Source organism: Protopterus annectens, chromosome 5.part0 (genome assembly GCF_019279795.1).
Source record: "Protopterus annectens isolate FY-2018-M chromosome 5.part0, PAN1.0, whole genome shotgun sequence".
Lineage (NCBI taxonomy): Eukaryota > Metazoa > Chordata > Ceratodontiformes > Protopteridae > Protopterus > Protopterus annectens.
The window spans coordinates 1,871,064,394-1,871,088,440 of NC_056735.1; positions in this window are offsets into that span (position 1 = coordinate 1,871,064,394).

Below are 24,047 nucleotides of genomic sequence, written 5' to 3' on the forward strand. Positions count from 1 at the left end.
TACTGAGTACTCATAACACATGTGCTAATTTCTGGAGGTCTCTCATTTGCTCTCTGAGCCAGATCTAGTTTTATTGGCTCAAAGCATCAGCCAATGAAATTGGAGCTGGCACAGCAGAGCAGGAAATAAGAGCCAATGAGAAAAAAAACTGTCAGTAGTGTGTGTGTGTGTGTGTGTGTGTGTGTGTGTGTGTGTGTGTGTGTGTGTGTGTGTGTGTGTATTTTTAATTAATGCTGTCTGGCCAGTCCCCACCCCCAGATGGTACTGGGCCCTAGGCAGCTGCCTAGGTTGCCTAGTTCTGCATCTGGCCCTGTGTATAATATAATTGCCAAATTGGCTGGTTATCATTACTCAAGACCCCATCATTGCTCTCCACTTTGTAGTCTAAAATAGTTGGAGTTCACATTTTTTCAGCTAAAATTGTCACAGACTCTCTTGTACTCTAAGTGTCCATCATTCATGAGTGTCCCTAGTTAGTACTACTCACAATTCAAGCTATGGCCTTTCCTAAACAGGTTTCTACATGAACTCAGAAAAGTATTTATAAAGCTTGCTTTAACATGTTTATTGAAAAACTATATCAGGTACCAGCACACCCTGTTATAAGACTGCTTAGCAAATCATCATTATCAAATCCCACCTATTGAAAGTACCATTCACTAAGTATTGTTGGTAATTGAGGGTCCTGGTCCCAGACCAGTACTAGCGTTGATTTTAACAACTGATTGTTGTAGTGAATACAGTTCAAGCATGACATAGAAGGAGCAGTCAATTTATACAGTGCCAGCTGTTTCTTTGTCTCTGAGTTTGCACAATCTCAGAGTTAGCACTTAGTTTAGCATTTATTATTATAAAATTATCTGCATAGATTACTTTTTTATCACGTTGTTGACTCTGATGTATGTGAACACGTAATAGTCACAGTTTTTGATAAGTGTGTTCATTCAGTGGTTTAAGATTAGTGAGTAACTGATGTACATTGTGGCAATAAGGTGTTCTTGATCCTATTACTCAGTGGTCATATACCTGAGAGTATCACTTGGATATGTAATACTGACACTTTATTACAACTGTATCAAAATGTATAGATCTCTTGATGTACACTATTAATACACATCAATAGTTAGTGGCTTCATAAGGTATTTCAGTCAGGTCATATAGGTCATCTCTAATAGTCAAGGGATAATGGTATTTACTATTAGACCGTATAATTGCTGATTTAGTACACTTCAACTACAACATTTGAAAAAAAAAATTTTGGACTGCTATGTCTTTTCTCTAATACTAACATATGAAGCTTTTTCCCAGGTTTCCATTGACAACTGGTTGTGCTCACCAGGGCATCCCAGTCACTCCAGTCAATTAATGTAAGCAAGCAAGAAAATAAATAAATGTTCCCATTGTCCTGAAATGGTGTTGTGAACATTGGTCCATAATAGGTATAAAAGAACATTCTCCCATTACAAAACAAATCCCTGAAAAGTTTGCTCTACATTTTGGTTAATTTGAAAAAGATATCTGAGGATAGCAGTGCCAACCTTAGACCATGTGAACCATCCAACTCTGAGATTCTCCTAGTGTATTACTGTTTTCTTCCACATGAAATGACTGAAACTAGAAGTCCATGGATTAGCAAAGAATATGCAGGGTTTATTAGGACAAGGCTTTGACATGCTTACATTTGAATGATTAAGAATACAGTGAAGAAAATAAACAAGACAGGTAGATGGAAATTTAAGAGGGTGAGGAAAACCTATAAAAGAGCGAGAATAAGGAATGACACTCAATATAGGGAAAACTTAATCTAGTTTCTTGGAATGTACACAGTCTAACAACTCAGTCAAGAGAGAAAGAATATATTAAACAAAGAAAAAGCTCAAATAGTGATGTTGCAAGAATCACACTTGGTGCAGAATACAAGAAGCTGGAGCTACAGGGCTTTAAGCTATTGGTACAATCATCCCATGGGGGGTTAGAAAGAGGGGGGTGAGCATTTTAGCAGATAGACAGCTGGACTATTGGAAGAAGTGTTTCAATAGATGAAGAAGGTTGCACAACAGGATGACATGGGCAATTCAGAGGGGTCAGACTGTGTTGGTCTACATACCACCAATAGCAAAATATAATCTGGTAAGAGTGCTTCTAAGGAAAGCAATTCAGTCTCCAGAAGGTGCAAGCTTGTTAGTATTGGAATATGATATTTCAAGAGGGGGATGTATACTCAGGAACTACAGCCAGAGCGATCATAAGATGGTAGAGGAAAGCAAAATACCTGTTGAAAACTGTGGGCCTGAAAGATGTATGGTTAGTTGGTGCCTGGTAGCATGAAGAGGGGTGTACGTGTTTTAGCCAAAAATGGTAGTCCTGGTCCAGACTAGACAAGTGCTTTGTCACCAAAGAACACAGGTATATGGTGGAAGGAGTAGAAATGGGACCACTACTGCATGCATGTCACGCTCATTTAAACATTCCATTACAGTGGACATCAGAGAGGTTCTGCAAACTCCCTGGATACCTGTTAAAAAGTAACAAACTGAGACAACATATGACAGAAAGTTTAACAAAAACATCTTGACAGGTAGAAAGAGGATTGTGAAAAACATGGGATGAAATGAAGAATCACTTTAAAGGGGAAATACAGAGAAAGGTACAAGAATGGGTGGATAACAAGCAGGAGGATATCAGAGAGCTTTGCCTATACTCTGATATCAATCCAAGCAGGAGGATATCAGAGAGCTTTGCCTATACTCTGATATCAATCCAAGCAGGAGGATATCGGAGAGCTTTGCCTATATTCTGATATCAATCCAAGCAGGAGGATATCAGAGAGCTTTGCCTATACTCTGATATCAATCCAAGCAGGAGGATATCGGAGAGCTTTGCCTATACTCTGATATCAATCCAAGCAGGAGGATATCAGAGAGCTTTGCCTATACTCTGATATCAATCCAAGCAGGAGGATATCAGAGAGCTTTGCCTATACTCTGATATCAATCCCTGAGAGAGAATGCAGTCTCTAGCCTGCAGTTCAAATGTCTTCTTGACCTCTTCCAATTCTATTACCTTTTCTTCTGTAGTTAATTGATCCAAATACCTTGGTTTCTTTGACAGTTTTCTACAATAAATTCTAGTTCTCTCTTGCCTATTCTTTGTACCCCTAATTCTAATTATTCTTAATGGCAGAATCTCGATTCCCCATTCCTGTGTTGGCTTATTTCACAGTATACTTTCTGCTACTTTATAAATATAATATTCTGTATGGCTATTGTCATTCTTCTTAAGGATCTGCATCCAAAACCCACTCTCTCCTTATATCCTGAACCCCCCCCCCGCTTCATCATCATCCCTTTCCACTTACATTATAGCTTTCTGCTTGTGTAATGTATATGAGCCTTAACTGTGTAGCTCTAAAACATCCTTTCAAAATAGGTATCCAAAACCACAAGGTTTTATTGGAGGGATCAGCCTAATCCCACTTGATCCTTGTCCTATTCCCCTTCCAGATGAATCCTTTGGCTCTTTATTAATTATTGCCCACAAGTTCTTCTCTGGTTGATAAAACTATGTGTGACCTGTGTATAAAACGAAAGGGACTAAAACTATTTTCACTGTTTGTATCTTGTTATCCATATCCATAAGAAGAGATTCCAGTTTTCAGGTTTTGTAGTATATTTTGTTTAGTCTCATGCCACATATTTTTAGCTGCCATAACATAATCCTTTTAAACCCATGTGCCTAAATACTTCATTTTATCATGTCCCCATAAATATGGGTATTGCTCGACCAATTTAAGCATGGGTACATAGCTTACAGCTATAACCTTTGTTTTGACTTCATTAGTTTTATATTGCGAAAAAAAAACTTTAAACTGTTTCAGATTTTTCCACAACACTGAGATGTCCTTTTCTGGTTTTATCAGGTACAAAATAATATTATCCACAAATAAAAGACAACTTTTCTTGATTACCTACCAATTATATCTTTGAATTTCTGAGGCCCTTATTTTCTTTCTCATTGGGTCTAAATATAAATAAAGCAAATAACAAATGGGGATGAGGACGCCCCTGTCTTATTCCTTTGTTCAGATGCAAGTTATCAGAGAGGAACCCTTCCACATTAATGTTGTCTCAGTTAGCTCACATATCCTCCTAATTAACCTTATTATTGTATCAGGGGAATGCAAATGCTTCCACTGTCCTACTCATGAAATCCCAGCTTACTCTGTTGCATGCTTTCTCTGCATCAAGACCAACTAACAACAGCAGTATTTTCTTACATTCTGCTTCCCTCTGCATCATCATTGTTCTATTAATGTTGTCAAATGTTTGCCTTCTCTCCACAAAACCACTTTGATCCATATCTATCAGTTTTGGCAACACCTTTGCCATTCTTTTAGCTATTATAAACATAAACACTTTATAATCATTTTTTTAAATTGAAATGGGCCTATATGAAGCTGGGTCTGATAAGTCTTTACTGTCTTTAGGTATTACAGCCATCACAACTTCTTTCAGGACGTTGGTGCTTCTCCTCCTTTCAAAATACTGTTAAATAAAACCTTCCAAATCTTTATCACCTTCTTCCATCCTAGTTTCCAAACCTCTACAGGAATACTATCTATTCCTTGAGACTTTCCTGCAGATTGATTATACATCAACATTTTATCTCATCTCTTAGGTGGCCTAATCGTTAAGGTGTTTGCCTTACAAACACAAGGTGCAGGGTTTGAGTCTCACAAGGGATAATTTGCTAGGCTTACAATGGCTCGCAAGGGCAGTTAGCCTAGTATTAACCTATGAACTGTTAATTGTTGAGTTTCATCTAACCTTCAGATACTTAAGTCATCCATAAATATTTTCATCTGTGCTTTTTCTTGCTTTCCAGATTCCTCTGCTTTATACACATTTTCATAAAGTTCTGAAATATCTCTAATACCTCTACAAGATCTCTAGTTATTTTTTCGTGTTATAAGCTCCCTAGGTGTGGCAGCAACCCTTTCTACTTTCTGTTACATATGCCATTGCGCTAAGAGTTTTTGTGCTATGGAGTTATCAAAAAAAACAGTTGCTTAACAGCAATCTTTCTAAAGACATCCATATTATCCAGATGTTCCCTTGTTTTTTTTTTCTTTAGCACTCGGCAGTTGCAGCTCGTGTAGTTCTGTGAGATTCCCCTTATTCTGCAACACTTTAACTTTTGTCAGTCTCTCTAAATAACTTTTGTTACTTCTTGGCCATATCTCTCTTCTTTTATTTCTACCTTATTTTAGACTCCACTTTCATTTTATCCCTTTTCTGGCTATAACTTCTGCCTCTCAATCATTTTCCTTAAGAACACTGGAAAAGATTTCACTGGCAAAGTCTTTTTATAAGCTTTATTATCAGAAGAATGAGAATCTCCCTTCCGTTTGATGGATCATTTTTTGTTGGCCAAACTTTTGTATTTCCTCCTTAGCCTGTTCTACACCAAGAAATGACTTTGATCTTTCAGGAAAAAAATATTCTAAAGATAGCTGGATACAGCAGCTTGAATCTCACACTTACATCGCGACATTCCCTTATTGCTGGGATAAATTAGCTTTTCTTCTGTCTAGCATACAGTGAATAATCATTTTCCTTAAACAAGTTACTGTCTACAGTTTTTAATATTTTGTCCTTCTGCCACAGTTTTGGCATGATCAACTCTTTGTGCAGCATGATCATATCTTTACTAATACAGATCTAAGTTGCTTTCTCATGCGGAGGTTTAGAGCATTTATCATCATTCAGCCATCTCGAAAGTCCAGCAGACAAACATACATTTTGATGATAGCTTGTTACTGACTTGAGGTTTACGATTTCGGTCAATAACAGATGCTCTACTAAAACAACTAGGTTGCAATAAAAAAATCAGTCTTTAACAGTTCTTCAGGGTCATTCTGGAATACCTACTTTCTTAAATTAATAGGGAGTACCATTTTAAACTTATCTGCGGCAAGATTCCTAGAATTTTACTTACATTATTTATATGAGGTTCTATCCACAATTTTAAAAATGCATTAAGTCAATCATGGGTGACCTTACTGGGCAGTCCATAATGAATGTCCATTTGTGAAGCTTAAGGGCCTTGGCCTCAGGTGAAGATGCTCCAGTCTATGCCAAAATTTCTCATTTCGATATCTAGTAACTAACTGCAAGGGTCACATAAGCTTTCAGAGAATCCTCAGTTAAATGAGAAGACAGAACCCTGGCCAACTTGGCTTGGAGCATTCTTTCTAGCAGCATACATTTCAAATGACACATAGCCCACAAACTCAGTGGGCCACTCAACCACAGCCCATAAGGCATAACAGCGTACCCAACACTCTAGTCATAGGTGACTCTATAGTCAGGCACATTGATGTTCCACTCACCAGGCTAAACAAGGAGAAAGTTACTGTCAGCTGCCTGTCGGTTGCCAGGATCCGCCGACATAATGCACGCACTCAGTTCACTCCACAACAAGTACAAATATGACTCTGTCATTGTCCATGATGGTGTGAGATTTACCTCCCTGGACTACATGAAAAGATACATGGAGGAGCTCTCCGATCTTGTAGCCCAGGCAGGTATGACCCTAGCCCTGAGTAGCATCCTGCCATCACCCAGAATTATACCACAGTACAAGGACAATATGATTGACTTCAACAATTGGCTAAGCTTCTGGTGTCATTCTAAGGCGATCCAGTATCTGTCTGCCTGGGATGACATGATCGACAGACTATGATACTTTGCCAGAGATGGCCTGCATCTGTCGCCCTTGAGATTCCGGATACTGGCTAAGGCTCTTGCCACCCCTATAGTGCCTTTTTTAGGCAAGGTTCAAATGACAAATTCACCACAGTAACAGGTAAAAGCAATCAAAATCTGAGGGTAATACTACTCAATGCTAGAAGTCTAAACCTCAAAATGCACTCACTCGAGGCACTACTTAAAATGGAGAACATCGACATCTGTGCAGTGACAGAGACCTGGTTCAAGGCTCCAGAGAGCACCCATGCATTACCAGGCTATAATTCATACCATACCTTTCGGCCACCTAACCTGGACTGAAACACTAAAGGTGGAGGCGTGTCCATATTCATTAAAGATATCCACATGTCCAGGCTAGTTGCTCAGCATAATGCATCTGAGATTATCCAAGTGCAACTAACTCTGGGCAAGACCGCAATCCAAACTGTAGCTTGCTACAGATCCCCCACCATGCCCCAGGATTCCCACTCCTCATCTCTTGATACACTGGAAATATTAGGGTACAACCGAACACCCTAATAATGGGTGATTTCAACTACCCCACCATTAACTGGGAAAACTACTAATGTACCTACTCTTTTGCTTAACGTTTTCTGGAATTCATAAATTCCAATGTCTTGGATCAACTTATCCACACCCCCACCAGGGGCAGCAATATCCCAGACCTGGTCATTACCAACATGGGTGACCGATGTTCCACACCAGAGGTCAATTCCCCATTGGTCAGATCTGACCACAAGCTAATCACCCTAGATATCCACATCCCGCCCCCACCCCCCATTAGGGAAACCACCGCAAAAAATTTCTCCAAAACCAACTTCACGCTTCTTAAGACAAAAGTGGCAAACTTCACGACACCCATACAAACGGACAATATAGGTACGACTGTTGAATCCTACACAAATGCATTTTATAAGCACTTATACGAGTGCATGGATCATGCTATCCCTAACAGAACCAAGATGCTATCCTCCAAATAAAGGAAGCCAATCTGGTGGTCCCCTGCCATAAACAAACTCTACAACAGAAGAAAGAAATTGTTGCAAAAAAGAGTAAAATCCCATGATTGCAAGAACTCCCTAGTCAGCCTCAGTAAGAAGCTGAGATCCCTCATAAATTCCTCCAAAGCTAGTTACGAAAACAAAATTGCCACCGATTCTAAAAATAACCACAAAGCATTCTATAGCTATGTCAGGAATCTCAATGACAACACTCAGATCTGCTCTGAGTTACAGCACAATGGCACTGAATATACAGAACCAACTGATATTACCAACATCCTGGCAGATAGGTTCAGTGCTAACTTTACCCCCCCTCTCACCCCCTAAAGGGCCCATCTCTATACTGGAAGAATGCAAAGTTTCTGTAATCAAAACTGCACAGGTAAAAAACACACTTTCCAAAGCCAAGAACACAGCATCCATGGGACCTGACAACATCCCAGGCTGTGTTCTACACGAACTGCAGAACGAACTGGCACCCCACCTAAGTACCATGTTCAATCATAGCCTCACCTCAGACTTTGTGCCCACTGAATGGCACACAGAGACAGTTATCCCACCCCACAAAGGGGGAGCCATGACGGACCCTGGGAACTACCGTCCCATTAGCCTGACAAGCCTCGTCTGCAAGGCCATGGAACTTATAAACAAAGACATTGGTAATCTCCCAACTCTGGAACCCACCCAGTTGGGGTTTGTAAAAGGCAGATTATGTCTCCTAAACCTGATAGACACCATTAATTGTGCTACTAGACCCAAAGAAGCGACGACGCACCTACCAGTAGACTGTCCGCTGCCGGTTTTTGTGAGGGAGAATTCATACAGGCCACAGAGGACGCAGAGTCAAGAATGCAAACGGAAGAAGTTTGTGGACTAAATACTGGGGGTAATGACTTAGTAGTTAACTTATCCAAGATCACACTGGATCCTGATGTCATCAGCCTGTTAAATAAGGGGCTGAGTTTTATTCCAGCTGTTTCTTCTGATGTAAATGAATTCATGACGGATGTTAGGTTGTTCTGCAGGAACGTGTCCCTGAAATGTATTTTTGGAGAGGGTTCTACAAAAGAGCAGCAGACCTATAAGAAATTGAGTTTATTTACCCCAGTTAATCCTCCTCAAGTAGTACTTTTTATGAAATTGTGTGAGGATGAGATAAACAAGGTGAGAGGTACAACAGATAAAGTTAAGAATTGCTTCTATAATTTGAACAGGAAAGAAAAAGAGGCTCTCCAACAGTTGAGAAGGACAGATAGCTTGGTGATCAAACCAGCAGATAAAGGTGGCTGCATAGTAGGGATGGATGCAGACTGGTATCGTAATAAAGTTTCACTGATGTTGGATGGTAACATGACATATCACAAATTAAGTAAGAAAGAATTAAATCAGAGAATTGAACATATCAGAGGGAGCACCTATGATCTATTGATGGAAAGAAGGAACAGTCAAGATTTATATGAATTTTTTGAAACACTTCATCCTATGTTTCCCAGCATTGGTGGATTACCTAAGATACATAAAGATCTTTTGGACCCTCCCTTACATCCCATTGTCTCTGGGAGAGGATGGATTACTGAATCCATATCTATGTATGTTGAAAATGAACTCAAGAAAGCTTTGCCTTATGCTACTACTGTCTTAAAGGATACAGGCAGCTTCTTGAAAGACTTGTTTTCCACTGTTAAGTCTCTGGATGGTTTTGATAACCTCCTACTTGTAACTATGGACATAACCTGTCTCTTTACTGTGATCCCCCATGAGTATGGCCTGAAGGCCTTACATGATTTTTTGATTAGACATAACTTAACAACGGAACCTCTTTGTTCTCTGCTGGAATTAGTCCTTGAGAATAACATCTTTATGTATGGAGATACCTTTTATTTGCAAACCTGGGGTGTGGCCATGGGAACTCCATGTGCCAACAGTTATTCAAACTTGGTCTTGGCTGAGTGGGAATTTAAAACAATCTTCAGTGATGGAAATATCTGGAAGAATGAACTTGTCTATTATGGGCGATTTGTGGATGATGTTTTTTGTTTATAGAAAGGAGGTATTGACCAATTGGATCTTTTTGTCAGCTTTATTAACAACAGCACTGACTTCCTTGAGTTCAAAATGAAACACTCATCCTCAGTCATAGATTTCTTGGATGTTAAGATACGTTTACATCCAGTTCAAGGTCTCTCTACTGGGGTACATAGGAAAGAGACCTGGCAAAATCATTTCTTACACAGGCAGAGCATGCATCCAAGACATATTTTTGATAACATCTTTGACAACCAAATCTTAAGAGTCTCAAGACTATGTACTGATGAGGAGGAATTCTTGGAAGAGCAATCCAATCTACGTAGATATCTGAAGGATAGGGCTTACCAGGAAAATAATTTTCCACCAATTTCACAGGTGCAAGCCTATAGAAAGCAAAGAGGTCAACCTTATTACTCAGAGAGGTCTGAACAAGCTTCACAAAGACAGTCTAATGACACAACACCTCAACAACTTAGATGTATGCTTACTTACAGTTCAGACAATCGGCAGGTCTGTGAATTGATCAGGAAATTTTGGCCGATTCTGACAGCGGATGACAAAATAAAGAACATCGTTGGACAGAGACCCAGGTTTCTCTATAAGAATAAAAATAATAAAAAGAATATCAAGAGATTACTATGCCATAAAGATAGCTTTAAATGTGGTGGTCCACTATCAGACCGCAAAGGTACTTTTAAATGCTGCAGATGCAAAGCTTGTCCTTACTTAGATACTAGTAATACTTTCCTCCATCCAGTATCTGGACATAGCTTTCATTTCGATGTTTATGCTGATTGTACTACTAGCCACATTATCTATTTGGCTATCTGTCGCAAGTGCCAAGCTTTTTATCTTGGTAAAACTGACCAACGACTAAAGGATCGTATTTTATGACATGTCAGAGACATTGATCAGAAAGTTCCACATAATGCCTTAGCAGCACACGTATTGGTCCATCCTACTCATAATTTCTTGTTTAAAGCTGTGGAAGTGGTCACCCAAAACATCAGGGAAGGAGATGTCCATAACAGGACAGAGTTGAGAGAGATCTTTTGGATTAATAATTTTAGAGCCAATCGACCCCCAGGTCTCAGTACAATAGTACCTCTCAGACCTGTTCTAAAATCTAGAAGAAACCTACCAAACATTAATACATGATTCTAGCATTTTTAACATTGAACTACATTACAGGAGACAAATCTCCACTTTGAACATTTATTTTTTGTCCTGTGCCTTTAAGAACACTAAAGACAATTAGCTACCAGCTCTTGATTGTGTTTCCTTTATAAACAGGAAGAGCTAACCACACCTTTGTACGATCTGAAGAAGGCATCTGCCGAAAGCGCTTATCGTTTGGACAATTTCATCAGCTTTTTACACTCCAGTGAAGTATGTTTTTGTCAGCTTTGCTTACAAAGCATCTATTAACTGTGCTTTAACAACTTGAAGCCTGAAGTTGTAATTACTAGGCTATTTCAGCATTTCAGTGAAGTTTGCATTTTATCAGCTTCACTTTTTAAGCTTTCAATAAATTGAGTTTTAACAGCCTGAAGTTTGAAGATGTGGATGACAACTGCTTGGATACTTAATTATTTTCAGTTCATCATATTCTAGTGAAGTTTACATCCTGTCAGCTTCAATTGTTTGGACAATTTCATCAGCTTTTTACACTCCAGTGAAGTATATGTTTTTGTCAGCTTTATTAACTGTGCTTTAACAACTTGAAGCCAGAAGTTGTGGATGTTAATTACTAGGCTAATCATTTCAGTATTTTAGTGAAGTTTGCATTTTGTCAGCTTCACTTTTTAAGCTTTCAATAAATTGAGTTTTAACAGCCTGAAGTTTGAAGCTGTGGATGACAACTGCTTGGATACTTAACTATTTTCAGTTCATCACATTCTAGTGAAGTTTACATCCTGTCAGCTTCACTTCTCAAGTGATTAATAAATTGTGTCTTAACAGTCTGAAGCCTGAAGCTGTGGACGACACCTAAGGTCTTTTTTCTTTATGTCATAAGATGGGATGCCAACTGGCTCACTGACAGAACCCACACTGTGAAAGTAGCAGACTCCAAATCTGACTTCAGACCAGCGACAAGTGGAGTACCACAGGGTTCAGTCCTGCATCCTCTCCTGTTTGGTATCTACTTCTCTGAAGTACAGGCTAACACAGAAGGTCTTTGGCTAACGAAGTTCGCAGATGACTGCAAACTAGGAGCCATAATTGAAACTCCTAACAATGTGGACATCCTACAAAAGGGCCTCACTGAGACAGATGCCTGGTGTCAAATCCATGGCCTCAAGCTCAGTGCCAAAAATTGAGCCACGACGGACCCCGGGAACTACCGTCCCATTAGCCTGACGAGCCTTGTCTGCAAGGCCATGGAACTTATAAACAAAGACATTGGTAATCTCCCAACTCTGGACCCCACCCAGTTCGGGTTTGTAAAAGGCAGATCATGTCTCCTAAACCTGATAGACTTCTTTGAAGCAGTCACCAAAGCTGTTGACGAGGATAAGGTGGTTCACACAGCCTATCTAGATCTCGCCAAAGCTTTCAACACCATCCCCCACTCTGGAACTATAGATAAACTCACTAAACATAGGTATAAATCCCTATGTCATAAGATGGGCTGCCAACTGGCTCACTGACAGAACCCACACTGTGAAAGTAGCAGACTCCAAATCCGACTTCAGACCAGTGACAAGTGGAGTACCACAGGGTTCAGTCCTGCATCCTCTCCTGTTTGGTATCTACTTCTCTGAAGTACAGGCTAACACAGGAGGTCTTTGGCTAACGAAGTTTGCAGATTACTGCAAACTAGGAGCCATAATCGAAACTCCTAACAATGTGGACATCCTACAAAAGGGCCTCACTGAGACAGATGCCTGGTGTCAAATCCATGGCCTCAAGCTCAGTGCCAAAAAGTGAGCCACGACGGACCCCTGGAACTACCGTCCCATTAGCCTGACGAGCCTCGTCTGCAAGGCCATGGAACTTATAAACAAAGATATTGGTAATCTCCCAACTCTGGACCCCACCTAGTTCGGGTTTGTAAAAGGCAGATCATGTCTCCTAAACCTGATAGACTTCTTTGAAGCAGTCACCAAAGCCGTTGATGAGGATAAGGTGGTTCACACAGCCTATCTAGATCTCGCCAAAGCTTTCAACACCATCCCCCACTCTGGAACTATAGATAAACTCACTAAACATAGGTATAAATCCCTATGTCATAAGATGGGCTGCCAACTGGCTCACTGACAGAACCCACACTGTGAAAGTAGCAGACTCCAAATCCGACTTCAGACCAGTTACAAGTGGAGTACCACAGGGTTCAGTCCTGCATCCTCTCCTGTTTGGTATCTACATCTCTGAAGTACAGGCTAACACAGAAGGTCTTTGGCTAATGAAGTTCACAGATGACTGCAAACTAGGAGCCATAATCGAAACTCCTAACAATGTGGACATCCCACAAAAGGGCCTCACTGAGACAGATGCCTGGTGTCAAATCCATGGCCTCAAGCCCAGTGCCAAAAAGTGCATTGTCATCCCCTTTGGTAAAAACTCTGTACCCATGAGCTACCACATAGGCGGTAGTCTACTAAACACCGAAAGTATGATAAGAGACCTTGGAACACAGATGGACAGTAGTCTCTCCTTTGATAATCATATCGCCACAGTAGTCAGGAAGTCCTTCTACATGGCACACCTCATCACAAAAGATTTCTCATCCAGGAAAAAAGAGGTCATTGTTCCCTTCTACTCATCACTCATTAGACCCATTATAGAGTACACCGCCCCTTTTGGTATGTACCTCACAAGATATCTACAACATCTGGAAAGGCTGCAGAAATACCTCACAAAGAGGATTACCAGCTTCAAACAGATGCCCTACACAGACCGTCTCAAAAAACTCCAGCTTTACTCCATTGCATATCGCCTACTCAGAGGCGATCTCTGCCTAACATACAAAGATATGTCAAACCCAGAGTTGTTGGACATGCTCCACTTAAAGAAATGCCAATTCCTCTGAGCTACACACTCTAGGGACCTAAACCTTGTCACCACGATAAACAGAACATGCTGGTGGGATAGATTCCTGTCCCAGAGACTTCCCATACTCTGGAACAAACTAATTATCTATATCAAACAAAGCTCCTCATTAGCATTCTTCAAGAAGAATCTTGATGATTGGATGGGAAATAGGAAATTCACCCCGGAGATCACTTCTGTGGCTCTGCTCGACAGGGGCACAGGAAAATAATTTTCTTGGGTGGCAAAAGCCAGGGTACCTTTTTGGCTAGGCTTATATGGGCCCTAGGGCCAATAGCCTAGTACCTACCTATGAACATATGAAAAGCAACTAAATATGCATCTACATCATCATCTTCTCTGAGTTTCTTCAAGAATGCATGAGGTGTTTGGGACTTTCAGTGAGGTGGATGAGTTGTTCACTATAAGGGTATTTGATAATGGAGACTAAGTGCGTGTCTGTCAGTGGCTGCATATCTTTCCTGAAGAGCTGTTGTTAAGACCACTAAACCTTTGTTAGTGTTCACTAAGGCTTCAGTGCCTTTCTCCATTCTGGACAAAACTCAGCAGTTACAATTCAGTATACCCACGTTTTGGCCTCACAAAATTCACAAACAGAAAAAAGCAGATTCACTTTACAAGGCAACCTGTCATACTTTCATGAGGATGCTTTTTTATAACACATCCCCATATAGTTATGAAGTTTCTTAGCATCTAAAATCCACTTCTTTTAACTGCCATAGGTTCATAGATAAGTACTAGGCTAGCTATCCTTGTGGGACATTTTATGCCTATCCAATTTCCCTTTTGGTATTTGAGTTAACCTATCCCATTTGGTGTTAGATTAGCCTTATCCATCCCATGGTTGAAAACAGTATGTTATCTCATAACTGGAATCATACCACAGACAATTTGAGGGGGCCCATGCATGGGATAAAGCATTTAAGTGCTGCTTCTGTACATTAGCAGTACAGAGTAGAGTCCTGGAGTAAATTTTCTATTACCCATCCATTGATCCAAGTTGTGCTTGAATATGGACAGGGATGAGCTTTTTTTTAGTGGATGGGGAGTCTGTTCCACAGCAGTAGTGTCCTCTGCATGATATACCTGTCCCACCAAACCATTCTGTTGATGTTGCAGATGAGGTTTACAGCCCTGGACCATGTATTTCTGATGCCATTTGATTTGCTGGCATGAGTAGGTCCATCAGTGTTGGAATGGATGATGCCTTGTATGCCAGACACGGTCACCTCTTAGTAGTCTGTAGAATACAGAGTATAGTGACAAGTCTTTAAGCCAGTCCATGTAGAACATAATGTTTAGGCCTTGTATCCTTTTACTTAGGGGATTTCTGTGGATATTCTAGTCATTGCATGTGTCTGGACAGATACATGCCAAAAGGGGCATTACACTCAATAACTGGCCTAATGAGGGCTGAGTAAAGGGAGACAATTACATCTCTAGATTTAGATGCAATCCCTTTGTTTATAAACTGTGCAATATAAAATTATTTTCTTATGATAATGGACATGTAGTTTGAAAGCTAGGTCACTGTCCACATAAGTTCCCATATCCTGAGCAAATGGATTAGCTCTTAGGGGCGTATTTCCAATGCAGCAGACAACTTCCATAAGGGTATAATTATGCATTTTTTGGCATTTAGTTTCAGTCCATGATTCTGGCACCAGTTATTTTTTGGGAATAAACCTTCCTGCAGAATGGCTAAGTCAATTGTGGATACATTGACTGCTCCATACTTGCAGTCATCTGCAAATTTAGTCAGCCACAGCACTTTGGTATTGCTTTTACTTCAGAGAAGAGGAGGGGTCCCTGCCATGAAGATCCCTTTAACAAATCTCCCAATTGCACAAGTGTTTAACAGTTTCACAGTTCTACCAAAAAGCTTTGTGTGTAATACAGCACAGGTTTGTACTATCTTAATTGGTAGGATTCACTATGGACACTTATCTATGTTAAGCAGTCACTCAGTAGCTGAAATTCAGGCAGAACTTGCATTCCTTTTTCTGGGATGGGGAACAGCTTGAATAAAGTAAATGGGAAAATCACAGTTACAAAAGTAAACTTGTCTTTTTTTAGCCTGCTGTAATCCACCAATGTATATTTTAATTAAAAAAACAATAGTGATCATTAACAGTTATTCAGGTTTAAACAAGTTTATTCACTAAAGAAAAAAAATGTTTATTTGCCACAATGTTGGAAATGACACTAGCAGAAAGATAAATCAGCATATCAATTTAGTCTTTCCATGGTCTTCACTAAAGATAAGTTGTTTCACTCCATACTGGTTCAGAACAAAATAATACTTTCAAAATGTCAGGTTCATAATCCAAAGAAGCATTTTCTTCAGCGTGTTTCCTTCCAGGATTTGGTGATATCCTCCAAACCTCTAGCTTTTGACTGCCATTATCATTCCCTGGGGATTCCCCTGAGCTTCTTCTCTCAACTCAGCATGAAGAAGAAGGAAAAGAGAAGATTGAACAGGATACATGGAATTGAAAGTGGAATATTTAGAAAGGAAACGAGAAAATATTACTTTACAAAACGGGTAATGGAAATATACAGTGCTTTTCCATTAGAAGTGATCCTCTTTCATTAGTGAAGTGGTTCAGAAGAAGTTTAGGATGGTCACTGGGAAGGAAAGATGAAAGAAAAGGAGGACCAGTCTGACAGTGCAAAAGCAACTGGAAATAGTTACATCTGTAAAAGGATGGCTACCTCTATAAATAAGTAGCTTAATGGGTACTTTATCTTTTTTGTCTCATTGTAATAAATCCATATGATTGGTCCTGTCACTTATTACGCAAAGCATTTTCTGGTTCCAGTCTTTTCTTTCAATTACTTTCAACTCTTTGCTTCTCCACTATATAATATAATTTAATTTAATGTTATTTATTTGTTAACTAGGTAAATTAACTGGTCCGTTTCAGATACAATCCAAGCAACAAGGGTGAGTTCAAATGCTTTCAGGAGGTGGGATGTAACTGACAAACATAGGGAAAAACATATTCAAACTCCACAAAAAAAAAAAAAAAAAAAAAAATTAAACCTGACTTGCTTTTTTAAACAATCGATCTACTGAATATATCTGCACCATGAAATGGAAAAAAGTGCAGTTGTGAAAGTTGCTCTTACCATAGCAATAGATGTTCAAATGATCACTGCTGCAGTAGCCTTAAATATATAGGTTATATCCTGCCACCGCAATAATGGCCAGCCAACTTCCAAAACTTCAGGTCAACTTCCATGCACCCAAACTGTCAAGCAGCTTGATCTGAGCTAACTAAAAGACAAGTTTGGGTGCAAAGCCCTTCACAGCTTTTCTGCCAGCAGGGAGGAGGAGGTTGTATCATGGAAATACAATGATAGGAACACCAAAAATAAATGTCTACACCCTGGCAAAAAAATGCAATAAAAAATCAAGAGGGGTGGAAGGAGTGCCAGCTGCAGCAGTGGTCATTCAGCCATCTACTGTTACGGTAAGTTCAACGTACACAACTATACTGTTCTTCATATTGATCACTGCTGCTGTAACCATAGCTACATGGGTAGATTACCCACAACTGGCTATATTTGGCAGGTTGAAGGAGAAGCTTCCAGGAGCCCCTGGAGAATGGGCCTAACAAAGCTTGATCTACACCTAGAGAAGAAATCAAGCTTATAGTGCTTTGTAAAAGTATGTGCAGATTTCCACGTAACAGCTTCTAGAATACTTCTAGAATCCAACCCTTTCCAAAAAGCCATAGATGAAGCCAAGACCCTGGTAGAGTGGGCTTTGACCCTGCCTGGAGTAGAATTGTTAAGGTGAGTATAACAAAAGTTAATAGCCTTAGGCAGCCCTTTGGAGAATTCTGTTCTGTTTTGACATAGGTTGTCCCTTCTTCTTACCTTAAGAAATGAACAATTGACCAAAAGATGTGAAAGATTAGTTTTGCCAACACAGTACCTGAGTTGTCTGTGGACATCCATTGTATAGAGTATCCTTTCTCTCTCATTTCAGGTTCATGAAAGAAAATAGGGGTGGATAGTTTAAAGTGAACTTGGATACCACTTTAGGCATAAAAGGGTGATTAGTGCTCAAAGAAACCCTGTCCCTATGGAAAATGAGATAGGGTTGACTCACCATAAGAGCTGAAAACTCAGTTACCCTTCTTGCAGAGAGCAATCAGTAAAAATATTTTCCATGTTAATAACCGCAAGTCAGACAGACTATCTGGTTCAAATGGAGCAAGCGTTGGCTTCTCTAATGCAAAATTAAGATCACAAGGAGGGGCTACCAGTTTTTCTAGGTAGCTGCTTATGCAAAATCCCTTTCAAAAGCATTTTAATATGAGACTGCATTGAAAGAGGATGAACCATGGGAAGGCATGCTGAAATAGCCAATAAATTAACTTTGACAGAGCAATAAGAAATGCCATAGGATAGTAACTCACACAAATATTGTAAAACCAAAGAACAACTAGTCCTGAATGGCTGCTGGTTATGTTGTTGGCATCAAGTAGAAAACTTTTTCTTTTGCTAATATCTGATTTTCTAGTAACTGGCTTTCTTGCGTCCATTAGCTCCACATCCTTAGAAAACAGGTGCCTAAAAAGAATTAAGAACCTATCATCCAAGCAGGCAACTGGAGATGAATTATATTGAGGTGTGTCAAACACCCCTGGTCTTTTGTGAGTAGATCCAGTCTGTGAGGAAGCATCTGGTAATTGCCCTTGGCCATTTCCAAAAGAAGAGAGGACCATGGTTGCCTGGGCCAAAAAGGAGTCACCACAATGATCCTGGGGGATTCATAGGTTCATAGGTTGGTACTAGGCTATTGGCCCTAGGGCCTATATAAGCCTAGCCATAACAATTCCCTGGTTATTTCTTCCCACAATATTTACTTCCCTGGACCCCTGTCTAGCAGGGCGACTGATGTGATCCCTGGGTTAAATTTCCTATCTCCCATCCAGTCGTCAAGGTTTCTTTTGAAGAGGGCCAAGGAGGCGCTCTGCTTGACATGCATGGGCAGTCTATTCCAGAGTATGGGGAGTCTCCGGGTCAGGAATCTATCCCTCCAGCATGTTTTGTTCATTGTGATGACAAGGTTTAGGTCCCTGGAGCATGTGGCTCTGATAGATTGGGATTTCTTTAAGTGCAGCATGTCCAACAGCTCTGGGTTTGACATGGCCTTGCATGTTAAGCAGAGATCGCCTCTGAGTAGATGATATGCAACAGAGTATAGCTGGAGTTTTTTTAGTCGGTCAGCATAGAGCATCTGCTTTAGGCCTGTGATTCTTTTAGTGGGGTGTTTCTGCGGCCTTTCCAGTTGTTGCAGATGTCTTGTGAGGTACATAACAAATGGGACATTGTACTCTATGATGGGTCTAATGAGGGATGAGTACAGTGGGACAATGACCTCCTTTTTTCTAGATGAAAAGCCCTTAGTGATGAGGTGTGCCACATAGAAGGATTTCCTGATTGTTGTGGTGATGTGGTTATCGAAGGTGAGACCACTGTCCACCTGTGTTCCTAAGTCTCTTATCACACTTTCAGTGTTTAGTGTTCTGCCACCTATGTGGTAATTCATGGGTACATGTTTTTTCCCAAAGGGGATAACTATACACTTCTTGGCATTGAGCTTGAGCCCATGGCTCTGGCACCAAGCATCTGTTTCTGTAAGGCCCTTTTGTAGAATATCCACATCATTTGGGGATTCAATAATGGCTTCCAGTTTGCAGTCATCTGCGAACTTTGTTAGCCAGAGTCCCTTAATGTTGGCCTGTACTTCAGAGAAGTAGATGCCTAACAAGAGCGGCCCCAGGACTAAACCCTGAGGTACTCCACTTGTCACTTGTCTGGAGCTGGATTTGGAGTCGGCTACTTTTACAGTGTAGGTTCTGTCAGTAAGCCAGTTGGCAACCCATCGAGTGACGTAGGGATTTATGCCCAGCTTAGTAAGTTTATCTATGATTCCAGAGTGAGGGATGGTGTTGAAGGCCTTGGTGAGGTCCAGATAGGCTGTGTGGACCACCTTACCCTCGTCCATGGCTCTAGAGACTGATTCAAATAAGTCAATCAGGTTCAGGAGACACAATTGGCCCTTCATAAACCCAAACTGGGTGGGGTGTAGTGTTTGAAGGTTCCCAATGTCTTTGATTATAAGTTCCATGATAATACATTCCATGGCCTTACAGATTAGGCTCATGAAACTGATGGGACAGTAGTTCCCAGGATCCAAGGTGGATCCCCCCTTGTGGAGTGGGATAACTGTAGCTGTGCGCCACTTCAAAAGCACCAAGGATATTAGTGGAAAGGGTGGAAAGGAAAGTCATACAGGAACATTCCTGTCAAAAGAAAAGGCATCTGTCTTCCAGGCCTCTTTGCATGGGGTCTTGGAACAGTGGTCTACTTGAGGAATTCATTACGGATGGATTAAATCTTGGAAGACACCCCTCCCCCTCAATCTAGTTTCCATTTGTGAGGCTCTGCCCTGGTCCTGCTCAGTTTGTTTGTTATGCAATTTTGCTCTGATGGAATGTAGAATGCTTGTAGAGTAAGACTGTGCTGTAAAGTTATATCCCAAGCAAACATTAGTCTTCAGTGGGGGTATGACCTGGTTCTCCCCACATGACTATAGTATTGTCGGTAACCACTTAAAGAGGTCCCAGGGACCAAAGAGAGTTGAGTGCCTTGATCTGTGCATGCATCTCCTTATGTGCTTGCATCTGATCTTGGTGTTCCACATCCACCACACTTTTATCTCTACAGAAACTGCTCTCCAAGCAAAGTCCAAAGCATTATTGATGACTGACTGCTTTGGAGCAGGGAGAGAGATGAGTAAACCTGGATTTAAAGATATGTGTTGTCTCCACAAAAATATTTCTATTCTGACAAGCAACAGCACAGGGATCTGAAAAGGTAAAGGGTATTGATGCTGTACCAAAGCGATTGCAGATACCACTGTATCTTTCTGATGTGTAGTCTTTTCAGTGGTACCATAAGAATCATAAATGCCATGAGATCCAAAATCATGTGGTATTCCATCACAGTGACTGAAGTCTGAGTAGAAGACCTTAGAAATAGATCTAGATAAAATATTTTTTTTTCCTGTGGAAGAAAAGATCTTTGAACTTAGGTGGCTAGTTGACAACCCCAGGTTCCCCAGGAAGAACTCAAGAAAGACTTTTGAAGGTTTTCTTGGAATACCAATTTGTGCAGGAGATTTCTCACCCAAGAAAGACTCCTGACACCTTGAAAAGGACTCTGCGGAGATAAGCAAGTCATCTAAATATGGAAAAATGTGGATACCCTGTAGTCTGCAATGAGATATAATCAGAGCTAGATACTTTGTGAACACTTTTGGTGCAGCAGATTTTCCAAAGGGTACGGCAAAGAACTGATAATGTCACACACAGACTTTAAGAAACGTCTGAAGTCTGGATGAACAGGGATGTGATGATAAGTCTAGTGTTACCAGGAAACTTGAAAGGGGAAGAAGTAAAAATTTGTGAAGTGACGACAGTTTGAGTTTGGGCACTATCACAAACCGGTTTAGTAAATATCCAGAACTGGTCTCCAAGCTTTTTCTTTCTTTGGCTGTCTTAGAACATCCTTGAGTAAAACTCATCCCCCACCTGGGAAGGAGAAACTGGTTCTATCACTCCTTGGAACAGCACTTGATGAAGAACAGAAGGAAACAAAAGGAGTCTGATCTGAAAGGTGAGGAATTACCCACTGGAAAGAAGGAATTTCCTTCCACTGCTATTTGTAACCTTGATGAATGATTTTTCAGAACCCATTTGTCTGAAACAATCTCTTACCAAAGAGAAAAATGGAGATTCAGACTTCCTGGTAGATAAAAGGGGTTATGGAGGGAGGTGGTTACAAGGTGTCTTAAATAGTCATTCAGAGTTGTTGGATTGTCCTTGGTTTTGGGAGTTTTGAGACTTTTTTGGAATAACCTTGCCATTTCATCTTAAATGTCTGTTAACCTGAATTCAGTTGAGCAAGTTTACTCTGTTTTTTTTTTTTGCCAAAGGTGGATGAGAAGAAAAAAAATCCTATGGACAATTTGGAAAAGGAGGGATACATAATCTTAGATATTCTCTGGATTAGTCTGCCTCTTTCATCACACTTTTGATCACTTCTGCAGCAGAGGGGGCAAACAGTAAATCTCTATCCACAGGACTATTTAAGATATTGTTTCTACATCATCTGGGAGGTTCTGAGAATGCAGCAAAGCAAACCTCTTTAAAATAGTACCAGTAGCCATAGCTCTGGAAGAACTATCAACAGAGACATACACACTGCAATCACTGAGTAGTGACGTGCAACAGAAGAAATTCAGTTACTTAAAGCAAATTTTTCTTCATAAGAAGAAACTGCAGATAAAACATTTCTCATACGTTTACAATTTGTCAAAACAAACTTTAACATATCAGCCAGACAATTCAAAATTCTGAAAATCAAAGTGTCAGAAGAATGTACTTTTTCCCATATCTATCAATAATGTTACCTTCCTTATTGGAAAGAGTAGTATTTGAATTAAGTAAGTGCTTAGCAGCAATGGAATCAACTAAGGCTATAGCTGCTGGGTCAGGTTTTTGGATAGTGTATACAATTTTAAAAGACTGAGGAACTTTATACATCCTCTGAGTCTGAATCAGAAATTTCTGGACAAAACATTAATCCATCCCTGCATGTTCCAGTTCAGATTCAGAATCTTGAATCTCTTCAGTAAAACAGGAATTCTTATTTCTTTTACCAGAAACTACATTAGAAGAAGGCAAGAAGGCTCAATAGCCTGAATTAAACCCTGAGCAAGTCCTAGTAACCTACTCTTATGCAATGAAAATGCTTGGCTTTCTGTTTTTTTTTTTTTTTTTTACTAGAAAAATGCGGTCTGGGGTAAAAGATGAGTGGCTGAGGTGTGACAAATGAACACAGCAGTCACCCACCTGCATCTGAGGCAAATTACTAGCTTGCTGTGGTAGAAAAGGCTGTTTGCTTAACTTTTTCTTTTTGTGGTCAGAAGAAGGTCTGACCATGGGACAAATTACATGGTTAAGACAAAAATGGTGCCTCTTTCTTGAGGAAGACAAGCAGCAAATACTGGTAAAATTACCAGTTCACAAAATGAATTTTTAATACAGAGAAAACACAATAAAAAGCACTTTAAAACACAATGGCAGCTCCACAATAGGAAAGTAAGAGCAATATGTTTTCAGTTAGTTTACACTACTTTTAAACTGACTGAAAGAAACGAGTACTCTGTTTAAAAGAACTTTATAGTCCTGAGACTGTCTGTTAAGTAACAACACTCCTATCTTTAAAATAACTTTCCTGAAGAGGAAAGTAATAAAACATTAACAAAATTTAAGAAAATGGAATGTTTTCCCCAAAAGAAACTTATCTGCCCAGCACAGAAAATCACAAGTCGACTGTCGATCTTCAAAAGCCTCAGAAGAGTGTGTTCTTTGGTGGCAGTAAAACTCAGATGGGTTTTGCTCCCAACCTTGTATTTTAGTCAGCGCAGCTTTAGCTGCTTCGTAGTCAGAGTGCATGGAAGGTGCCCTGAAGCTTTAGAAGCTGGACTGCAGCAGTGATCAATAGGAAGAACTTCTATATTGCACTTATTTTATACTAATTTTCTGTTAGAATACAAGGTTTTAGTGTCTGATTTCATCGCTGGGCTGTTACACTTTTGTTAAATTTTTCCCAGCCCTGCCACCCTTTGCCTGATGTGATTTTAAAAGCCAGTGTCTCCGTTTTCCACACATTATAGTAAGTTGACCACCAAAATCCCTCCATCTCATCTTTCATTGCTGTTGTCAGTTGTGTAAGCTATTTAAGTACTTCTTCCCTTCCATTGCATTCCATAGATCCATAAGACTGAGGAACCACCCAGCCAACAAGTATTGCTCTAAAGTTAACTAGTCTTTCTATAATTTGCCTATGGAAACTCCTCCCAGTCTCACCTCATCTGCTTATACTGCTGTGAACTAGTAGATCAAACTGAAAGGTCCTTCACTCAAACTGTTAAAGTTCAAGTTACCCTTCTTATCCTCTTGGCCGCATAGTGCACTACCTAGAAGGTTTACCCTTGTTTTCTATATTTCTTTTAAAATCTGCTAATCCAAATGTTCTTGTGTATAGACCCTTCCTACTAATTCACTTAATTAGCACTCATTTGAGGAATAAATGAAAGTTATGTACT